Source organism: Marmota marmota, unplaced genomic scaffold, assembly GCF_001458135.2.
Source record: "Marmota marmota marmota unplaced genomic scaffold, marMar, whole genome shotgun sequence".
NCBI classification, from domain to species: domain Eukaryota; kingdom Metazoa; phylum Chordata; class Mammalia; order Rodentia; family Sciuridae; genus Marmota; species Marmota marmota.
The window spans coordinates 27,302,389-27,324,988 of NW_026000153.1; positions in this window are offsets into that span (position 1 = coordinate 27,302,389).

Consider the following 22,600-nt stretch of genomic DNA (forward strand, 5'->3'; position numbering starts at 1 on the left):
AAGCTTTTGAATAGGCACAGAGAGTCCCATTTCCAAAAATTGTGAGTCAATGCCAGTAGCAGCAAATCTCTGACCACATATGAATTCTCTCATTTAGTGCTATGAGAGCCTGAAGGAAATTAAGGTTTAGAGTCCTGGAGTGTCCCCAAGGGGCCACAAGGGTTATATTAGATATGTCAATAGGCTTAACAGTCACCATTAATTTTGATTTTATTATTAAGTATATGATTTTAACTGAGAAACAATAAATATGACTTTTTTGTTTGCTTATTTTTAAACGTTGCTTTTTTTTTTCCTCTACAGAGATATTAACAGATTTTTCTTTTTTTGTAATCCAATGGATGTAGAATTTCTGCTGCAATTTTTAGAGAAAATGGTAAAGGTTAATTAGTGGAGAAAAATTAAAAAGTGAAAGAGCCATGGAATGGATTTATTAAAGATGAATATTTGTCAGAAGGATTAGGCTATACTTACACTACAGACAAATGGGCAATTTAATGAAGGGTAAAAATGAGAAAGCTAAGTTAATGGTTTACAGGTGCTGGTGAGCTCTCAAACATGGCCCTCTATGGCAGAACCTCAAAAGATCCTTCAGTGTCTTTGCAAATCGGTGCATCTGCAATGTCATGTGCAAAACCAACCAATGTTTTCTATGCAACATTCCTTTTGTGCTTCTTCTGAGAAAAAGAGCATATTGAAAATGATATTTGCATCATGTTCTCTTGGTAATAAATTTTATTCAGAGACATATTTCTGATCTAAATATTAAGTAATGCAGTTTGTTTTGTGGGTTTATACAGAACGCTCTGATATGTGATAAGGCACAGAACAAAATTAAAAACAGAGTGAAACAATGAATAAAACCCTAGCTTGCTTGATTTCTTTCGTAACAATTTATTAACATAAATGTAATCCAAAGTCCAAAGTGAAGTATGTATGATATTAAAACCAAGAAAAAAACAACCAAAAAATTATCCAAGGGTAATATACACCATAGATGGAGAAGGGGGGAAATAAATAATAAAAACAACAAGTTTTCATGATAAAAGAACAAAAGGTTTATTGTGAATTTCTTTGAATAATTTGGCCTCTTTGTCTTAATGGTTTCCATTAGTCTCCTGGGTCTATCTCAAATGAAATCAAAGCTTAAAGAAATCCAGGAAAGCACAGGTAGCCTGTAGTGCTGTGAAAAGATCTGAGCAGCTCATGTTACTATTTGCCCAAATCCCAAACTAAGAGAACATATGCAGTCTGTCGAGAAAGAATAGAAAACTGTTTATGAAGCAAGTTTGTGCAGCATTACAAATGATCACAATTACAGCTAAGCAAGCTGTGCATGTGTCTTCAGTTCTAGGCTTGCCATGCATCAGTGAGAGGTCCATTAGAGAACAAAGGAAGCATTCCAGCTCTCACTGTACTATTGTTTTCTCTAACACTCCAAATCAATCAATCACTGTGTTACTAGAGACTAGGACTTGCAATTAGCCTTTGCTAAAGGAATATTTTATGCTGTGAGAAACCATCAAGAAATGCACCACCGAAAGGGCAAAAGCTTTTTCCACTTCTTCTTTGACATCCCTGTAAATCTCCACGTGTTTGTGCACAGTTCCTGAGGGACCCCTCTTCTCAAGCACTTCATTGTACTTTTCAGAAAGCATACATTTTCTGTATTCAAGTTTGTGTAATGAGCTCAGAATGGATTGTCGTCATTAGTCATCAGCTCTATGTGAAACTCTTAATCTTGCTGAAGATATTTCAAGATAAATTCCAAGAAATGGTCATTGTTGGACTTTGGTATTTATGGAGAAGGAGAAGCAATTGACCTATATGTCCTTGAAAGAGGTAATTGAACTGAGGATATTTGATTCCTCTGTAGTGATTCATTAATCATGTGAGTGATTCAAATGTGAACAAAGAATACTTTCCATTTCAGCAAAGGAAGTTGTTCTGAATTGGAAAAGGGATTATGAAGGAATTGTGTCTAAAATTCTATTTCTCTAAGACCCATTGACTTGCTTTAAGCCCCTCTTATCAATAAAAGGGCTCAACCCACTAGTCTTTTTTGATACTGGATGGATTTTGTCATGTAGCAGGTGCTTTGTCATTCTGCAGACAGAGTATCCTCGTGACGTAGAATAGGGATTTGGGGATATGTAAAAAGAGAGATTATACTGAGTCTCAGAATAGTCTCAGGAAAGGTGGAAATGTAGGAAATGCACAAGAGCCATTGGGATGAATAGGAGTAACCTAGCCAGTCTGCATCTCTGTCCCTCTAGTGTCCTAGCCAGCAAAAAGTGACAACACAGGGCAATGTGCAAGCACTAGAAAAACTGGTAGGAAATCATGAAAGTCCATCCTGACTTTACTTCTAATCTAGCTTTTAGGTACTGTCCCTCTAAATATTAACACCCCAGACCAAGGTGCTGCGGTGTCTCCTTCTGGACCTAGCCTTCAGTCTCCCTTAAATGTGAGTTCCTTACTTTACTCTGAAAGATCTCTCTCTCTCTCTCTCTCTCTCTCTCTCTCTCTCTCTCTCTCTCTCTCTCGATAGCCTCTATTTCCTCTTAATTGTGTATCTGCTTTCCTAAGTAAATCTCTGTCTGAGCATCTGACAGGTATGGGCTGGGATTCTGTACTGTCCTATACTCCAAGGATCCCCCTTGTACTGAGTAGAGTTTCCCCTCCCCAGGAACTCCTCTGGTGACACTCAGATCCTTCGACAATAGTCATTGAGCTTGAATTAGCATATTTTGCTTTTATTTATGATTTATTTATTGGGCATCTCATTTAAACTTCACAATGATCCTAAAGCCATACATTCTTATTAGTATCATACTGACCAAGGTCTCACAGTGATCCTGGGATAGAAACCCAGAGCCACCAGTCTCTCTGGTGTGACCCATTTCTCTTCTACTTGATATCCTGGTTCCTGGTACTGAGGGATCTTTGTTTGCTGTTTATCTTAAAATGTCAAGTCTCTGGACATATTTCTGCTTATGAAACTGACCACATTTTGCTGCACACTACATGTTAAATATAGGTATGTTAGTGTCCTCAAATTTTTACTTTTCTCTCTAGTGATCTCAGAAAGTAGATATTAAAAATGCCATGTGACCTAAGAAAGAGTTTCTTTTTGTTTGTTTGTTTGTTAACTAAACTGATCATTCTTCATTTCTACTGATACCCTGTGCTGCAGCAAGTTTCTTGGTTTGGGGGAAATGTCAGCTTATCACTTCTGAAGAACTTTATTGGAGTGAGAGGCCATACAGAGTTATATTTACTGGAGATCCATTCCGAATTCAAATCATGGTTCTGTGACTCTATAATAATACAAACACATGCATTATTTAACCTTTATTCATTCTAGTCTCCTGCTCTTTATGGTGAATAATATGATAGCTACTCTATGAGGTTGTTATATATTATAAAGACCCATCATTGGGACTGGTGTTTGCTACTTAATGAACAATAGCACTTGCGTTTATTTCCTCCTTTCTCTCATAAAGAATATGTCACAGAGGCCTCAGAGAGGCTGTGACAATGCTAATTGTGAGTAGTTCTTTGTCATTGTAAATGGGAATATCCAAGGTATTCAAAAGTCCTCAAACACTCTAATACACCACGGGAGAGATGTTAGGCAGCCAGCTACCTAACTGGCGAGCAAACAAAGCACTGGATTGTTTGAATGTAGTTATAACTAAAAGTGGTGAAGTTGGAAATACCTTTTCCCCCATTAAATTGTTACTTTATTGTTAGGGTCTGTAAACAAGTCAAGATGGCACCTGGCATTTTGCCAGAAGGAGTGGTTTGTGAAGTAATGCCAGCGAGCCATTAACTGTGGAGATTCCTTATTGGTTGACTGCTGTATCTAGTTTATGTTAATTAAGATAAGCTGTGTGGAATGTATATATACCCCTCCTGTCCTACAATAAACGGCTCCCACTCCTGCTGTTATTTTGCTGCAGCCGGACTGCAGCACTTTATATCTTATAGCATGTTAACACATACAAGCCTTTCTTCCTCTCCTCCTCCTCCTCCTCCTCCCCTCCTCCTCCTTCTTCTTTACTCTCTCACCTCACTCTTTTTCACCTCTCTCTCTCTCTCTTTCTATCTCTATCTCTATCTCTATCTTTATCTCTATCTATCTCTATCTCTCTATAAATTAAAGCCAGGAGCAAATCATTGAGCTATATACTCATTCCTTTTTATTTTGAGACTGTTCTAAGTTGTGCAGTCTGGTCTTATATTTGCTAACTTCCTGCATAGGCCTCCCAAGTAGCTGGAATTAGAGGTATATGCCACCACACCCAGTTGTAAAAAGTATTTTAATGCATGTTATGTTACCTTAATTATTGTGACCTTCCATAAATCAAATAGAACAAAGAAAACACATATTTTTTAAAAAAAAAATTAAGAGTCATATAACATAAAATAGCTATTTTTTAAAAATGCATTTTTTTACAGAGTTTCAGTTTCAAAGCAAAATTGAGAGGAAGATATATATTTTCAACATGTCTCTGGCCAATATACATGCACTAGGAACATCACCCATCACAGTGACACATTGGTTACAACTAATAACCTACACTGACACTACATTATACTGTAAAGCCAATGGTTTACATTAGGATTCACTAGACTCTGGAACAATGTATTCCATGGGTTTAGAATAATTTAGAATCATATGTATTCCATATAATTTAATGTGGTTTCTTTCACTTAGAGTATCTTTTTGAGATTCATATATGTGTAGCATATATTAGTACCTCATTATTTTTATGACTGAATAATATTACATTATATATAATGCCACAATTTATTAATTAATCCATTAATGAGCATTTAAATTTTTCCTACCTTTTGACTATTATAAATAGTGCTGCTTTGAATATGTGAGTAGAAGTACTTTAGTATCTATTTTCAGTTCTTTTTAGTATATACCAAGCAAGTGCAGCATAGAGATTTGTTTGGTCAATAATTAGTGGCTGTCAAAGATACTTAAGGTGTAAAAGTTAATTGAAGAAGTTACAATAACAGATATTTATTAAACAAACACATTAATATGCACCCATGTAGCCTCTAGAGTCCAATGACTGTTTAACCTTGGCCCTTTTTCTATTGACACAATGTCATTCTACAGGCATCATACAGTCAAAACCTTTTAATGTAATAGCTGTGGATAGGGTGACAAGGGATTAAACTATGAACATGCATTCCTAAGAATACACGGGATAGATCTGGTGGACTATTACATACTATTCAAGTAGAAGTCAGATAGTTTCTAAACTCTTATAATCCATCCATTTGTCTTGATTAGAACTAATTTTACCAATGAGAATCTATTTCTAGCGTTCGTCATTTCAACAAATAAGACGCCAGCTATGCTCATGAAACCCATTTTTGCTTTTCGTTTTGCAAATTAGCACAGTTTTGGGGTTTGGTCCAGATGCTGATAATAAAAATTCTTTTTCAGACCATAGTATAAGGATAGCTTTATTTTTATATGATCTTTGAATTACCAATTAGTAATAGGTCATTTTACCAACCCTAGGATTAAAGCTCAAAAATTGATGAATACACAATGTCACATAGGTTGTACTAAATGTTTTATATAACTTCTAAGATTAGTCATGCAGAACTTCTCTGAGATAGGTAGTTAAGCTGTGCTTGATTTTCATAATTGAGACAAAATGGTTCACAAACTTAATTTGCTCAAATTTATACATGAATAAATAAGAAAACCAGAAATTTTGATTCCTTGCCCAGTTGCATCTTAACCTCTATGTTTTAAAAAGTAAAAAGACAGAAATAAACATCACTATATCTTCAAAAAAACAACAACAAATAATAAGAACAAAAATTCTAAAATGTTTATTACCATAGAAGCTACACATCTGTGATTGAAAGAGATAAAATTTAGAATAAAATAAACAAATTTAATTTTGCTATAATATTAATAACTATATGAAAAAGTTTTTACTATATATGTTAGTAATGCAATTTACTAAACTTCTGCCAGTTTTTCTTTCTTTTTGTTGGGGGTGGGTAAGATATCAGGGATTGAACTCAGGGGCACTCAACTACTGAGTCATTCCTCAACCCTATTTTGGGTATTACTTAGAGACAGGGTCTCACTCAATTGCTTAGTGTCTTGCTATTGCTGAGGCTGGCTTTGAACAAGCAATCCTTCTGCCTCAGACTCCCAAGCCATTGGGATTACAGGCATGCGCCATGGCGCCCAGCCAATTTTCATTTCTTAACTGAACAATGTGAATAATAATACTTGTGATGTTGGGTTTTCAGAGTTTGTAGATAAAATTTTTAAAAAGTTTCTGGCATAGAAAATATGATCTGAATTTTAATTATCATCTCCTTGTCAGTAAGTCACATGCTTACTTTCCTATTTCTTCAAATATATATGCTTTGTTTAAAAAACAAAAAGATGTCTGATAGAATTTTGGTAAATCAGAAATCCAGAGACCCTTAATTAATGTGGGTGGTAAACAAATTCCATTTCTAATGTTGCTCCATTCCTTAAAGTGTTCTTTTTCATAAAAAAAAATTAAAAAACATAGCTGAGAAAAGGACTTCAACAGTGACCTCAGAGGATGCTTTGAGAAATCCTTCTCATTTCCATCTGCACACATGAGATGTCCTTTGGTATTCTATCCAACCACTGCAAAAAGCATAGAATCCAAGACATACTAATCTGTTAGCTCTAAAAATAGAGAAAACAAGTCTGATTTCTGCTCCCTAATAAAGTATTTATGATATAAAAATGCATATGAATATACCAGAAAGGGAAATCTACTGATACTAATCTCAAGAAATTAAAAATCAAATTCAAAATCACCAGCTTCTGTTTATTCTTTCCTCAAAAGCTTATGGTTGTTGACCATTCTTTCTGATCCCAGTTGTTAAACTGCTATCAATATTAAAGTACAAAATCATGTAATTGGTCTGGATTTAGTCTGTTTGTCCTGCTATAACAATACAATAGACTAGGCTGTTTATAAGCAACAGAGTTTAATTTCTCAAAGTTCTGGAGAATGGAAAGTCCAAGGTCAAAGATCCAGTAGATTTGATGTTTAATGACAGATGTCTTTCCGTTTCATAGATGGTCTGGTCCTTGCTTTGCGGTGTTCTCACTTGGCAGATGGAGCAAAGGATTTCTCTGAGGCCTCTTTGGTAAGGATATTAATCAAATTCACAAGAGCTCCAACCTTACAACATAATTGCTACTAAAATGTCCACCTCCAAACACCATCACATTTGTAAGTTCAATATGTGAATTTGGGAGAGACACAAACACTCAGGCTATAGCAGTTTAGGGGTAATTAAGTAATGCTTAATGAAGTAACAAAATCATTTCAAAACTCAGATTTAATCTTTCTCAAAAAGTCTGCAGTATATTCAGATCCTACTGCCTACTAAGTTTCAACACCCTATTCTGTAGAGAGGCAAATAAATCAATTATTTGTTATTCACTGGTACACCCCTCCAAATGTGTAGTATTGTCATTATTGATAGTGTCCACAATTTTACTTTTATGTTCACTTCTCAACAGATGGAAATCTGTTCTTCATTACTTTTATTTGTACGACTTTTCTGAAACATCTCTATTGTACAAACACCACCAAACTAAATAACATATTAATTATAATAGCAACAATAAGAACTTCTCCTAACATCTTATTGGCAATTTAATAACTTAATACAGCACAAACACTATTTTCTTTGGGAAACAACTTCTATGCATACATACCTTAAAATCACCTTTCTCCTATTTTTGATGATTAGACTCTAGATTACATATTTGAAGAAAAACAAGAAACAGCCTTCCAACCTCTTATTATGGTTCTTTAAACTATTTATTTGCCAACTCAATTTTGCTTATTTCCCTCAATTGTATGTATGACATGCTCTTTATTTTTTTTCATTTTTACCACACATAATTGTTTTTCTAGTTTTATAAGGTTTTTACACAATATAGAAGAGTTATACTATTCTGAACTTGTATTTCTTTTTTATTGTTTCATATCTCTAAGAGAATAATATTATATTCATTTATCTAAACTTGTATAGTATATTCCCTTTATGAGTATGTCATGCAATCTGTTATGTGCAATGAGATAGCATGTACATACAAATATATATAAGTAATTCATTTCACTTAAACAAAATATTTGTATCCACTATCATACAATTGTATTAAGTTTTGCTACTATTTTTTTAAATATTATTTTTTTAGGTGGACACAATACCTTTATTCCATTCACTTATTTTTTTGTGGTACTGAGGATCAAACCCAGGGCCCTGTGTGTGCTAGGCGAGCACTCTACCACTGAGCCACAAATCCAGCTCAGAGTTTTGCTACTATTAACAATGCATTTCCGGACTTCATCTTTGACTCTTGCTTGCTATGCTATAGATTCTCAAGGGGTCATACTTAAAATTGGAAATGAAATTATGAATTATTTTTATCTTCCAGTGTATTGGTTGATGATAACTTATTTTCTACAGTAGCTGTGCTAGCTTATATATTCATTATGCAATATTAAATTTTGTTCAGGTGTCGAGGAGAAAATGGTCTAAAGTTTTTTGCAGTTACTTCCCATCCTCATTATAATATGTTACTGTTCACAATTTCAAGTTTTGCCCATTTTGTGGCTGTAAAGTTGCACCTTCCTTGTCATTGTAATTTGAACATTCCAACTTTTAATAGGGTTGAGTATCATTTCATATTTTTAGTTTTTTATGTATTTCTATGTAAATTCACTGTTTATGTGTATGAAGGGTAAAATGTATACATCTTAAATGTACAAATCAAGAAATTTTTACACATGTATATGATATCTAACCAAATTCTATATCAAAGTATAAAATTTTCTATCACTATTAAATTCTATGAAATATTTCAGAATGTTCTTTCAAAAATCTTTGATAAGCCAGGCACAGTGGCGCATGCTTGTAATCCCAGAGGCTCAGGAGGCTGAGTCAGGAGGATTTCAAGTTCATAGCTAGCCCCAGCAAAAGTAAGGAGCTAAACAACTCAGTGAGAGACTGTCTCTAAATAAAGTACAAAATAAGGCTGGCAGTGTGGCTCAGTGGTCAAGTGCCCCTGAGTTCAATCTCTGGTACCACTCAAAAAAACTTTTTTGGCAAAATAATATATTATTTTAAATATCAACCTATGAGGACAGTGTAATGTTGCTATAAAGTAAGAAAGGGACATTATGAATAAGGAAAATTAAGATGATTATCGATCTATTATATGTTTCAGAAAATCATTCACTATTATCAGACCAAGAGTAGTGATATAAAAGAATAATGGGGACTATGACAGATTACTTACTGAGAAATTGATAAAACATAAAAAATTAAGGTGTAAATAGTTGAACATTTTACCATGCTTATTTAGTAAAAATCTTCATACTACAGCAACACAGTCACATCAATGTTTATATTAGCTAAATTCACAATAGCTAAGTTATGGAACCAACCTGGGAGCCCTTCAACAGATGAATGAATAAAGAAAATGTGTTATATATACACAATGGAATACTACTTAGCTTTTAAGAAGAATGACTTTGTCATTTGCTAGTAAATAAATCAATCTGGAAACTATCATGCTAAATGAAATAAGCAAATTCCAAAAAGCATAGGTCAAATGTTTTTGCTGATATAATAAGGGGGCAGAGGGGAAGAACAGATATTCAATAGATAAGACAAAGGGGAATGAAGGAAATGGAGGGGGAATATGAAAAGGAAAGACAGAAGAATGAATCTGAAATGATTTTCCTATGTACATATATGAATATATCATAGTGAATCCTACCATTGTGTATATCCACAAGAATGGGGTCCTAATTAAATAAGATATTCCACACTTGTATAATTATATCAAAATGAGTTCTACTGTCATGTAAAACCAAACACACACACACACACACACACACACCATTTTCAATTTATAAAATGAATGTACAGGTATTGATTCAAAAAGCCGAAACATAATTTTAAAAAAGATATTTGAAGTTTTCTTCTCTAGAATATTATAATTTGTTTTAAATAGTTATAAACTTCATCATAGATAAAAATATCTTTGATTAAATAAATTGAAACATGAATAGTCAAGAGTATCAAAGAAATCTGCTAAGTTACAGATCATTGGTTAATGTGACTGAATTTTGGTAAAATGTTGGGGTTTTTAGCAAGAACAACCAAAAGTAGTTTCAATTGGTGTCCACATGTAAAACTGTAAGTTGAACCCTACCTTATGACATACCAACAATCAGTTCTGGGGATTGTGTTTAGCTAATTATGAAAAATTAAAACATTAATATTCTAAAAGAAGGATCTGCAGGAACATGGAATGTGTGAAGTTTTTTGTTTGTTTGTTTGTTTGTTTTTAAATCTGAGTAGTAATAAATACCCCATGGAAATGATTAGTTATTTCAAATTTAATTATGTGATGTGAGTAAGGAGTAAATGCAAACCATAAAATGAGATATCATATGTATTTGTGACAGATGACTCTTCTTTCAAATACAGAAAAAAATTCTCCAAATTAATGAGGCAAAAAGAAAAATAATGCAATAAGATAAAAGATATTTGAAGATGTATTCCTCTTCAAAACACATATACATATATTTGATAAATTTCTGAAAATTGTTCTACTAAATAGTCACCAAGAAATCTAAAATTTAATCACAATTAAATACTAAAATACACACATAGTTCAGTGGCTGAAGCTAGACAGCTATCATATCCAAGTATTAGATAAAATAGCAATTAGTTTAAGAAAAGAAGTAGGAAAGAGCAATGCAAAGGCACAATGAACAGAGATGCAGATTCTGGCAATGTTCTTGAACTTGACCTAGGTGGCTGCACTTTGTGTGGTTTTGCATTTGAGCAGATGCAAATTTTTGTGTTTTGATTAGCTTTTTAAATTTTTTCATTTTATAAATGTAGATTGTATTTAAATTACTATGTCCAATATGAATTAATAGTTAAGTAGCATCTCATGTTCTCTGAAAGAATACATAATTTTTCTATTTCAGGAAAAATTTACTTTTATAACCTCACTTATTGTTGATTACTGATATTGCTTTATACAGTCTAAATTTACATAGATTTAATTATGTTATTTTTATTCATTGCTCTTCATTTTTCTTGTAATTCAGAACTATCACCTTGGGTGATAGTTTGGGTGATAGTTCTTCTCTTTGAAGTGCAACACTTAGAATTTTCTTACTAAAGTACAATTAGTTATAAATTTATTTACTATTGTCCTTATTATCTGATCTGATGGTATCTTTATTTGTCCTAAGCTCTTGAAAGATAGTTTTAATAGGTGTAGAACTTAAGATTGATATTTTCTTTCTCTTCATATTGTATAGGTATTTTTGATGTTTTTTTTTTATCTGCCAGGTTACTATTTCTCTGACATGTCTAATAAAAAATATAATAAATCACTTTAATTTATAATTTAGTTATTCTATAATTATTTTTTGAAGTTCTATATTGTTTCATTTTTAAACATTCACTTCATCTGATAGTCTCTCTTTTATTCTTGACAATACTTACAGCTTCCCACATTTACTTTAGGTTATTATAAATCCTTGTTATTGTACTTATCTTGTCATTTCAATATATTATAATGCTTTTTTTCTTATTTTCCACCATTTTTAATTGTTAATTCACATGTATGCCCATTTATAAACAAAAATTAATTTAGCAGAATGGATACACTAACACTTGGGGCATCTCCCTAATTTGGGATTTGTTAAAATTTTAGGTTTATAGATTCTAAAATTGCTTGTCTCTAGATATTTATGTATATTCTAGAACACTTGGATATTGTAATAATTATTTTGGTTTTGTCCAGAATATTTGGCATCTTGCTATAAATATGGTTACTGTTAGATACCTGTTCTATCACATTCTCAGAAATGTATCTATTTGTAGTATCATTTAATGTGTGTTGTATTTCTTTTCTTGTGTCATAATTGTTTACCATGTTTCATTATTTAAATATATAACCAATGTTTCACCATTATTTTCTATACTCATATAGAAAATTGAAGACAAATATGACCTGAACACATAGGTATCACCCTTGAATCTTTTGAAGCTAAATGGGCCTGGGAGATTCAGAAGTGAAAATAATAATTAATAATGATACCAAAGATAAAAGTACAAAATCTTCTGAAAAGTCAAACTGACTTTTCTACAGTGTAAGTTGCTGTGAATCCAAAAATCTAACAAAGGGGGCCTCACAAACAGATAATACTCTTAGTCTATGGCACAAGAGAATAATCCCATGGAAAAGCACCAAGGCTAACATAACAGCAAACCTGAAAGGGTGACATTTAGTCCCAGACAAATCCTGAACTTAAGGATTTGAACTATCCAGGTGAATTCTCCCTATAAAAATAATAACACCACCACACTGTCTCTTCTCATTTGGGTCATATTTTCCTATCTTTTGCTATTCCACAAATCTGCTAGTATGATCAAGGACAAGACTCTCTTTCCAAAATGAATTGAAAAACAGTGTAAATAATTCACAGATGACACCAGCATTAGAATAAACATAGAATGCCTTTAAATAACCATGACTAATATATTCAAAATTACATAAAGCAGAAGAAATCAAAGTAAATCATGAAGAACTTTCTGAAATGATTGTAATCTATAAAAGTGTATGTTAGAAATTAAAGTACTGAAAATCACAATCTCTGTCATTAAGAAATAACTGGATTTTTTTAAAGCAGGTTTTAAGCATTTTCACAAGGCAAAGGTAAAGGCTAGAAGAAAGGCCAAAATCACATTTCATAGAAGAAATAAAATGGGACACAAAAGTAGAAAATTCAGGAAGAACCATAAGACACATGAGACAAAGGAAAAGGATCTACACAGTGTGTTGGGTGTTGTGCATTGTTGAGAGACTTTAAAGCAGATAACAGACAGCAGCCAATAGATTCCAAGGGGAAAGAAATAAAAAGAACAGCAAATCTAGTTAACTCAGAGTGTGAGAAGCCTTATTAATAATGTCCTTATACATGTATACCAATTTGGCTAAACTTTTATGAAAATGTGGAATAGAACTTGATATGTACTTGGTTTTAGACATATTGGCTGAAATTAAATTACAAGCTATTTACCTCGAATTTAATGATTCTGAATTTAATATTCACAGAAAAAAATAATATTTATGATAATTCAAAATAATGGTAAGATCTACTAGTTTTGTCACATGTGCAGATGGCAAAAAATTTTTAATCAACGTTAAAAATAAATTAGACATTTGGCATTGTTTTTTTTTTAGGGATTGGCTAACTTCGCTTAGCATAATTTGCTCTACTGCCATCCATTTCCCTGCAAATGCCATGATTTTGTTATTTTTTAATGCTGAGTAATATTCCATTGTGTATAAATGCCACATTTTTTTAATCAGTTCATCTGTTGAAGGGCATCTGGGTTGGTTCCACAGTCTAGCTATTGTGAATTGTGCTGCTATGAACATTGATGTAGTTGTGTCCCTGTAGTATGCTCTTTTTAGATCTTTTGGGTATAGTCCGAGAAGGGGAATAGCTGGTCAAATGGTGGTTCCATTCCCAGCTTTCCAAGAAATCTCCATGTCTTCTCTGATATAAGGGAGGTGACTCAAAACAGAGAAGGAAGGAAGAGCATGAGAAGAATACCATGAAATAAGGAAAAAGGAGGGAGGGAAAGGGAGGGAGAAGGGGAAATGCATGGAAGACGGAAGGAGACCCTCATGGGTTCACAAAATACATATAAGATGGTGGAGGGGGAAGGGAAGGGAAAAAAAGAGAGAGATAAGTGTCACAGTAGAATGGGTAGACAATAGGGAGGGAAGGGGAGGGGAGGGGAAGGAGAATAGGGAGGGTAGCAGAATACAACTGACACTAGGATTGCTGTATGTATACACATGGATGTATAACCAATGTGATCCTGCAATCTGTACACGTGGAAAAATGAGAATTCATACCCTATTTGAATCTAAATAAATAAATAATAAATTAGGTCAAGATCATCAATAAAACAATGTTGTTAAATTTTAGTGTAACAGAAAAAATAAGACTTTTAATCATATTTCATCAGTTAAAATAAGAAAATTTGTTGTCAATATAAATTATTTCATGTTATATTTATATAACCAGATTATATTTAAAAACACATATTTTAGTAATGTTGGTCTAAAATTAATTTCACATTTCCACACCTGTAAATTAATTCTAGTGAAGAGGTAATCAGGCTGAAGACAATTTAATCAAATCAACTGGTCTGCCTTAATGTGTATGTGAAAATTATGTGTTTATTCCAAACTGAATATAAATGGCTTAAATATTGGATTAACCAAACAAAAACTGTTTTACCTTTTCTCTTCCCAAAATATACTGATGTTTAAATATAAACACAATCTATTTAAATACTGGAATATCACTTTGAATTATTTGTATAATACTGATTAACATAAATCAGATAATTAAATACAATATTTTTCTGAATAAAAGCTAATCTCAAAATTTTGTTGTACTGTTTTGAAAATCAATGACCAAATGAACTATTTCTACAAACTTTTAGTACTACCTTAGAGTACTTCTACTAGTTTATGTGTTTTTGTCTGTGTCTGTATTTTAGGGATTTGGAGGATAGGGAAACAGATTCTGAAACATAGACACTTAGGAATAACATTGGAAAAATTGAAGACACAGTGAATGAATATTCACTGATAAAAATTATTTTTCTCTAAAGGTTCATTTCAATGAGTTTTTGCATAAATACCAAAGAGAAGGAGTTTCAGGGTGTAGTGGGCTTGGCATGTGTTCTCAGATATTTTAATTCCTTTTCTCAAATCTTCCTGTTTAAAAAATAAAAAATCTAAAATAGGGTCAGTCATCTCTTATAATCTCAAGACAGGTATCAGAGCAGGATTCAGACTTGCTAGTCAAGGCTCCCTTTTAATATCATGGAAGTGCTCTGGAAGGAACTTGGCCTGGCTCAGAAGGTCACATTCAGATGTGAGGTGAGAAAACTTATATAAGTAGAACTCTCTGGGATGGCACTTAATCAAATCTGGTGAGATTCTCTGGTTGGAATTTAGAGAAAATACCTAGACAAGCAGGTATTTTTAGGTCAGAGCTACCTTGATGTTGGTGATATGCAGATGATTTAAAGAACTTCAAGTTATGCCTAAATATTTCTAGGTCAGTATTTATCATTCATTAAAAAAGTGTGTGAAAAAAGTGTTATGGTTTTGATATGCAGTGTCCCCCAAAAGCATATGTGTGAGACAATTAAAAAAAGGTTAAAGGTGAAATTATTGGGTTATGATAACCTTAACCTAATTAGTAAATTAATCTCCTGATACGGCTTAACTGAGTGGTAATTGAAAGCAGGTAGGTTGTGGCTAGAGGAGTTGGATCATTAGGGGCTTGCCTTTGGGATCATTAGGACATGCTTTTAGGGTTTATATTTTGTCTTTGTAGAGAAGAACCCTCCCCCCCCCTTTCCTGGTGCCATGTTCCCAGCTACCTTCCTCCAGCACACAATTCCACCATCATGTTCTGCCACATCCCAGACCCTGAGGAATGGAGTTGGCCATCTATAGACTGAGACCTCTGAAATAAACTTTTTTTTTTTTGAGCCCCAAAATAAACTTTTCCTCCTTAAAATTGTTCTTGTCATGTCCTTTGGTCACAGCATGAGAAAACTGACTAAAGCAAAGAGGGGCACTATAGTTGGGGAAAACATTTTTCCTACTGAATCTGGTCATAAAAATCCTACATATGATCCTGTGATGATTAGTCTTATATGTCCATGGGGCACCTAGATATTTGGTAAACCAATGTTGTGTGTCTCTGAGGGTGTGTCTGGATGGACTAGGAGACTGAGTAGCGCAGATTGTCCTCCTCAGTGATAGGTGAGCGTCAACCAGTAGGTCAATAGTATTAATAAAATAAAAGTCTGAGTAAGAAATAAATCTTTCTCTTTGCCTGACTTTTCAAGCTGGGACATTGATCTTCACTTTCTTTTGGAAAATGGAAATCATACAATCTCCTGGTTCTCAGACCTCTGAACTCAGACTAGAACTATATTATCGGCTGTTCTGGGTCTCCAGCTTCTCTACTGCAGACGGGTGTCTCAGTCTCATAATCACAAGAGACAGTTTCTTACCCTGTATATATGGGGTTTTGTTTGTTTTTGTAGTTTAGTCTAATGTTCTTTTTCCAGAAAGTAGCTATAAACTCTACACCTACTCTAATGAAGTCAATGGATTTGGTCATGGATGTTTGCAATGTATCTCTCATGGGTTACTTCTTTATCCTGGCAGACTTTCTAAATTCCAAATGTTCAAACCATGACCATGTGTTTCTCCTACTGGATCATTATTCTGGTAGAAGCACTTGTGGCTCTTGTTTTAACTGTTTTTAGTTTATGCCTACAGACACAACCATTCTCTAAAGGAAGCCTGACCAGGAAAGAAATGAAGTTTGCTTGTGTCAGTCAGGTGAGACACATAAGAGGCAATTTAACAAAATATATGGAATGACAGAACCATTTTATTATTTGCAGGTACATGAGAGAAGAGGAGTGTTAGTGACAGCTGGCTGAAGGTGGGAAGACAGCCATCACAGGTATGCTCAATAAATAATTAAGGAATAAGAAAGAAGGAGATGGATTGGTGGTCCTAAACCTTTCAGTTTCTGTGCTGGAATTGAATCATATACTTTGTTTTCTAGGAGAAAGAGAATTGTGCTGCCACCTTACTATGTCTCCAATACTATAATACCTAATCAATTTATTTACCCTCTTCTTTTCACCTCAGCTTCTGGTATTAGTTTCCAGGATTTATTGTTGTGCTTAGCCACAGAAGAGCAAGAATAAATAAGTCTATCGAAACTTATCCATATTAAAAGTAATAATATTTTTATTAGTTGTCTCACATATGTCAAAACTGCTTTTATGTTTGTGTCTGCATTTTAATGAATTTTATTTATTTATTTATTTATTTATTTATTTATTTATTTTTTAGAGCAGATGTAGATTCAGACCAAAATGAGAAAAAAGATCACAGGGCCATTTACAACCTACACCCACTCCAGCCTCCCCCAAATCAACATTATCTATCAAGTGGTATCTTTATCACTAGTGATGAACCTACATTGACACAACATTATCACCCAAAGTTCATAATTTATATTAAGTTTCCCTCTTGGTATTACACATCCTATGGATTTTGACAAAAATATAACAGCATATATCCACCATTACAGTTTTATATGGTATAATTTCATTTCCTTAAAAATGCTCTGTGCCACACCAATTTATGCTTTTTTTCCTCTGACCCTTGACAACCATTGATCTTTTTACTGTTGTCATGGTTTTACCCTTTCCAGATTATTATATAGTCAGCATCATACAATATGAAAACTTTTCAGATTGTTTTCTTTGGTGCCAAATATATTTCACAGTTAGATTTTTTTCTTCATAGAATAACAGTGTTCTTGTTCAATTTTCTACAGAGACAAAAAAAGATAATGCAATATTTAGTATAACACAACAGACACTAGTATGGCAATATGTAAATCAATGGATGTGTAACTGATGTAATTCTGCAATCTGTATATGGGGTAAAAATGGGAGTTCATAACCCACTTGAATCAAAGTGTGAAATATGATATATCAAGAAATTTGTAATGTTTTGAACAACCAACAATAAAAAATTTAAAAAAAATAAACCCCTTTGAATAGTAAAGTAAAAAAAAATATTTAGTATAAACATAGAGGATCACAATTCATTTTTTAATGTGATAACTCTTAAAAATTCTTTTCAGTTTCAAAAACTTTTGGAGTAGTTTTCATAATCTCTTTCATTTTAATCTTAGGCCAATTCAAGTGCCCTTATGTGTAACTAAAGATAGAAATTTCTAGAATTGATTACACTAACCAGCTTGACAGCAAGACAAATTGGTCAATGTTTGATGCTGTCTATTATGAATGTTATGTTACCTTCAGTGATGTAATTATTGTAATCCAATGAAAAACTAAAATATTTTCATATTGTCCCACCCTTTTCATTATTTATGTTTGAAATATTTTCCTCCTTTTACTGAAATATTACTGTTATCATAACTTAATGTCTGAATAGCGTTTTATGACTACATTACTGTTCTCTTTGAGGTACTTCATAAATCATTAATTTTCACACAAATTACCTTTCAGTTATTCACTAAAAAAAAAGTTGAAAAGCATCCCTCTATAATCTTCTAATTCAGAAGTGTGTAATTCCTCATTATTTTTACAAAAAATTCCCAATACAAATTTCTACTTTATAGTCATCTAACGTGTAATTAACAGAATTTTCTTTCATTTGGATATTAAAGATATCTGTGAATACTTAAGTGCTATATATATGACAAAGAAGAAATGAAATAAAAATATTAATCATCATCATCAACTTAGCCCATTTCTGTTTATCAATTACAAATATAAGCACATGTGACTATGAGAACACAAAGCTATCCCCATTCTTAGGGCTTTTGAAGAGATTGGTGTAGAAGAGGGCACTTGAGGTTGTATCTTAGAGGAAAGCATATTGAGTGTAAGAGAGAAAAAGGAGATTGATGTGATTGGAAAGAAAACAGAGATTGGTCAAATGAATTTATTAGGATTAAGACCATGAAGGACCCTATAAGTCCATGTTTTTATCCCAAGCACTGGAAATCTATTGACAGAGTAAAATAACAGAGACCCATGTCAGGCATAAGTTTCCAAGTGGAAATAAAGAACAAAAGGACAAGATGACTATGGAGTGGACTGGATTATAGATGAATGAAATGCAAATCCATGGGGTAGATATCAAAGATGTCTAGAAGAAGTCAATAGCATTTGAATATTGAGAATGTGGGGATTAGGAAAAGGGGAAATTTTAAAATATCAATACCCTTAGAATTTGAAGACTAAGAAAATTCAGGGAGATTTTTTTTTTTTAAATTTTAAGTGATAATACTAGCTTTCTGATATATTCAGCTATAACAAATGGTAGATTTTTTCCTGAAATCTAGATCTCTGAATGCTATTAGCATAAAATCAATGCATTTAGTCCTGGTTACATTAAGTTTTAGGTGCATTTGAGTCAGCGAAGCTATGACTCTACCATGAGGAGGACACTGTTTTGACATAGTTTTCAATATCAAAATCTTCTTTATCTTTATAAATATTTCACATTTAAATATCTATGTATTCTTATCATTTTTAAAGTTTAGTTTTAAATTCTATTTTCTGAGTCTTAACACTAAAAATTTCAACTCTTTTGGACTCACTACTTAGTGTTATTTTTTTTTTCATGTCTTTTTATTCCTGTAACATCTATCTGTAATTTAAACATGTTTAGGTTTTTGACATTCACAGTTAGTGAAAATAAATTATCTGCCTTATTATTTAGATGAAATAAGAGTAATCTTTAGATATAAATAATTATTTTTCTGAAGTTTTTGAAGTCATTAAGAGATTTTTTTCCTAACAACAACAACAACAAAAAAAAACAACAGTTCTCAAGTCAATTATAAAACAAGTAATGATGTATAACCAAGGTACATTTCCTCATATTTGTCACGCTAATTTTAAAAGCATGAAACAGAATTAAACATGATTAAAATACTTTTCTAATAACATTGCTATTTCTTAATCATCAATACATTACTGAAATTTGAAATACAAGTCAATGGAACTATGTTAAACATACCACTTTAGTAAAAAAATCATCAATTTCTACTAATTCAAGGCAATTCTAGATTTTCTGGGTTTCTCAAATCTGCTTTACAGCTGTGGTCAGTGTAGTACTTGATCTCTGGCTTCCCCAGAAGATGCTTTGGCTTTGGTTTACCTGAAACTTGAGAGGATTTGTATTCCTATCAGGTTTTCTGTTTTTTCTCAAGTCATGTCAGTTGCAAATGTGAATGGTATGTGAGCCTCAAAGAAGCCTGACACTTAGCACACCCTCTCCACTGTGTTAAATGCAGCAGATTTTGCTTTGTTGCATATGTGAGTGGGGCTGGGACTCCTGAGAGTAGAGTGGCAGAGGGTTTCATGGACTGGAGTAAGGTCAGTGAATAGTAGTCCTGGGAGCAAGTTCTGTGTGAAGGCTCCTGATCCACTAGACCTCAATACACATAATATTCTGCTGGCAATGCTTCATTCAGATCAGCTAATAGACACTACTCATTGCTTTCAGACTCCAGACACTGGCAAACTTTTGCATACATGCAAAAAGAAAAAAATCATCTCATGTCTTATGACATAGAGCTGTCAGTGAACTTAAATGGATGCATACACATACACTGTTCACATGTATTAAGGATAAATGGTCTGTGATATCCTAGTACATTTTAGGGGGGAAATTCACATATTTTATAAACCCATAGACATAAACCTACATGGGAGATCTGAATCTCTCCAGATGATCCTACTCAATTCTTACTTCTGAAAATTCTTTAGAACTAAAATTATCCTCTTTTCTACTTCTCCCAAATTATTTCTTTCCAAACAAAAATTCAGAAGCAAATCTGTCATTGAAAACAGATTATCTCACAACACATTCCTGTGAGTAAGAAATTTTGAAATCAATGAATAGAAAAAAAATGAGGCTAATGACATCAGAAAATTTTAAAATTGCCTTTTGCTTTTAAAATTGCCTTTTGTTTAATTGAATGTTCAATTAAACATGGATATTCATTAGTATTTTTTCTGCCATGTATTCTTTGTTCTTTGATCTACTGATTTTCTGTAGCATGTATCTGTTATCCCAACAGAGTCTCTTTTAAAAATTAACAATGTACATGGATTAAACAAAGGCTTGAAAAAAATATGAACACTATTTTTAAGTTACTCGTGGAATATTATTTATTTTACTTATGTATGTATAAAGAAGACACTACTCAGACTCTCATTTTAGGAAAATATATAGAAAGGTGACAGATGCTGATAGATATGGTAGATGAGAGATGAATAGACACTTTTCTAAGGTACTCTGCTAAATGACTCAGATGTATTTAGTTTTTCATGGCAATTATATAAGAAAAGGTATGTTTTATCTAGACTTTTGAAAGTGAAATTAAGGTAACTATCGTAAGTTGATGAAAATAACTTATATTTTTAATATATGGGAATGGGAATTAAGTCCCACTTTCACACATACTCTGAAAACACTCTACCACTCAGCTCTATGCCAGCACCATAACTAGATGTTTTAACTATTGAATCTTATGGGGAATTTCATAGGTTGTGTGAAGGTGAAAAGAGAGATTAAAAGAGCTTTGTGTAATATGGTAGATATATAATGCCCCTGGAATAAAATAAATGAAAAACCTTACTGTTGTAGTGTTCAAATGACTCTTTCAAATAAGGGATGCAAAAATGTAATCTTAGGCTAGCGTTGCTGTAAAATCAAATTTTCCATCCACAGCACACCTCTCACAATGCTGGCTTCTTAAACCCCTTTTTAAAAAGTGCCTTTTTAGGTGAATTATTTAAAACAGTAACTGGGTTCCCAAGCATAGCAAAACATGGAGCCAAAGGAGGAGGTCACCTTTGAGAAGTGAGATCAAATTAGTTTACATTTAAGGAGTTTTGAGTTCAACACGGTTAAAAATCTACTAAGAAAATAAACACATATATTGAAAAGAATTTTGGTAAGAAAGCTGAGATTTCATAAAGGTTAAGATAATTACTTGAGCCCAGTCTAAACCCAAGATAAAACTATGTCAGCACATTAGTTTGCATCCTATACAGATGCAAACTAACACATAATGTTTTGATTTAGTTACTTGACTTCATGATTTTGAATTTGAACTTTCCCCTGGTCTAGCAATATGCCCAGTGATAATCCCTGGTAATGCTGGACAGCAGCAGCCACAGCTCTCAGTCAGCCTCAAAATCCTAAGAGAAGTAAGATTCCACAGTGGATTGCACTAATTAATCAGGATGTGCAGAACTAGGCATATTAAATGTATTTTTGACCTGGGATATTTGATATTTTCAATTTATAATGGTTATGGGGCTGGTAACATTGTGGTAAGGTAAGGTGCATTTGGATATAGAGGACTGACAAATTGAAAGATAGAGTGGATATCCCTCCTCCTCCTCTTTCTCCTCCTCCTCCTCCCCCCCTCCTACCCTCCTCCCCTCTTCCTCTCCTCCTCCTTTCTCCTCCTCCTCCTCCCCCTCCTCCCTCCTCTTCTTCCTCCCTCCTCCTCCTCCTCCTTTCCCCCCTCCCTCCTCCTCCTTCCCCTCCCTCTTACTACTACTACCACTACTACTACTACTACTACTACTACTACTACTACTACTACTTCTTCTACTTCTTCTTTTCTTCTTCTTCTTCTTCTTCTTCTTCTTCTTCTTCTTCTTCTTCTTCTCTCTCTCTCTCTCTCTCTTTCTCTCTCTCCGCCCCCCTCTCTCCCAGAAAAACCAAACTTCATGCCAAAGAACAGCTCAGACAACATAGTGTTTTATCTCACTCATATATACCCAATAGTCTAGCAGTAGAGAGCAAGTCCAGGGTGGATAA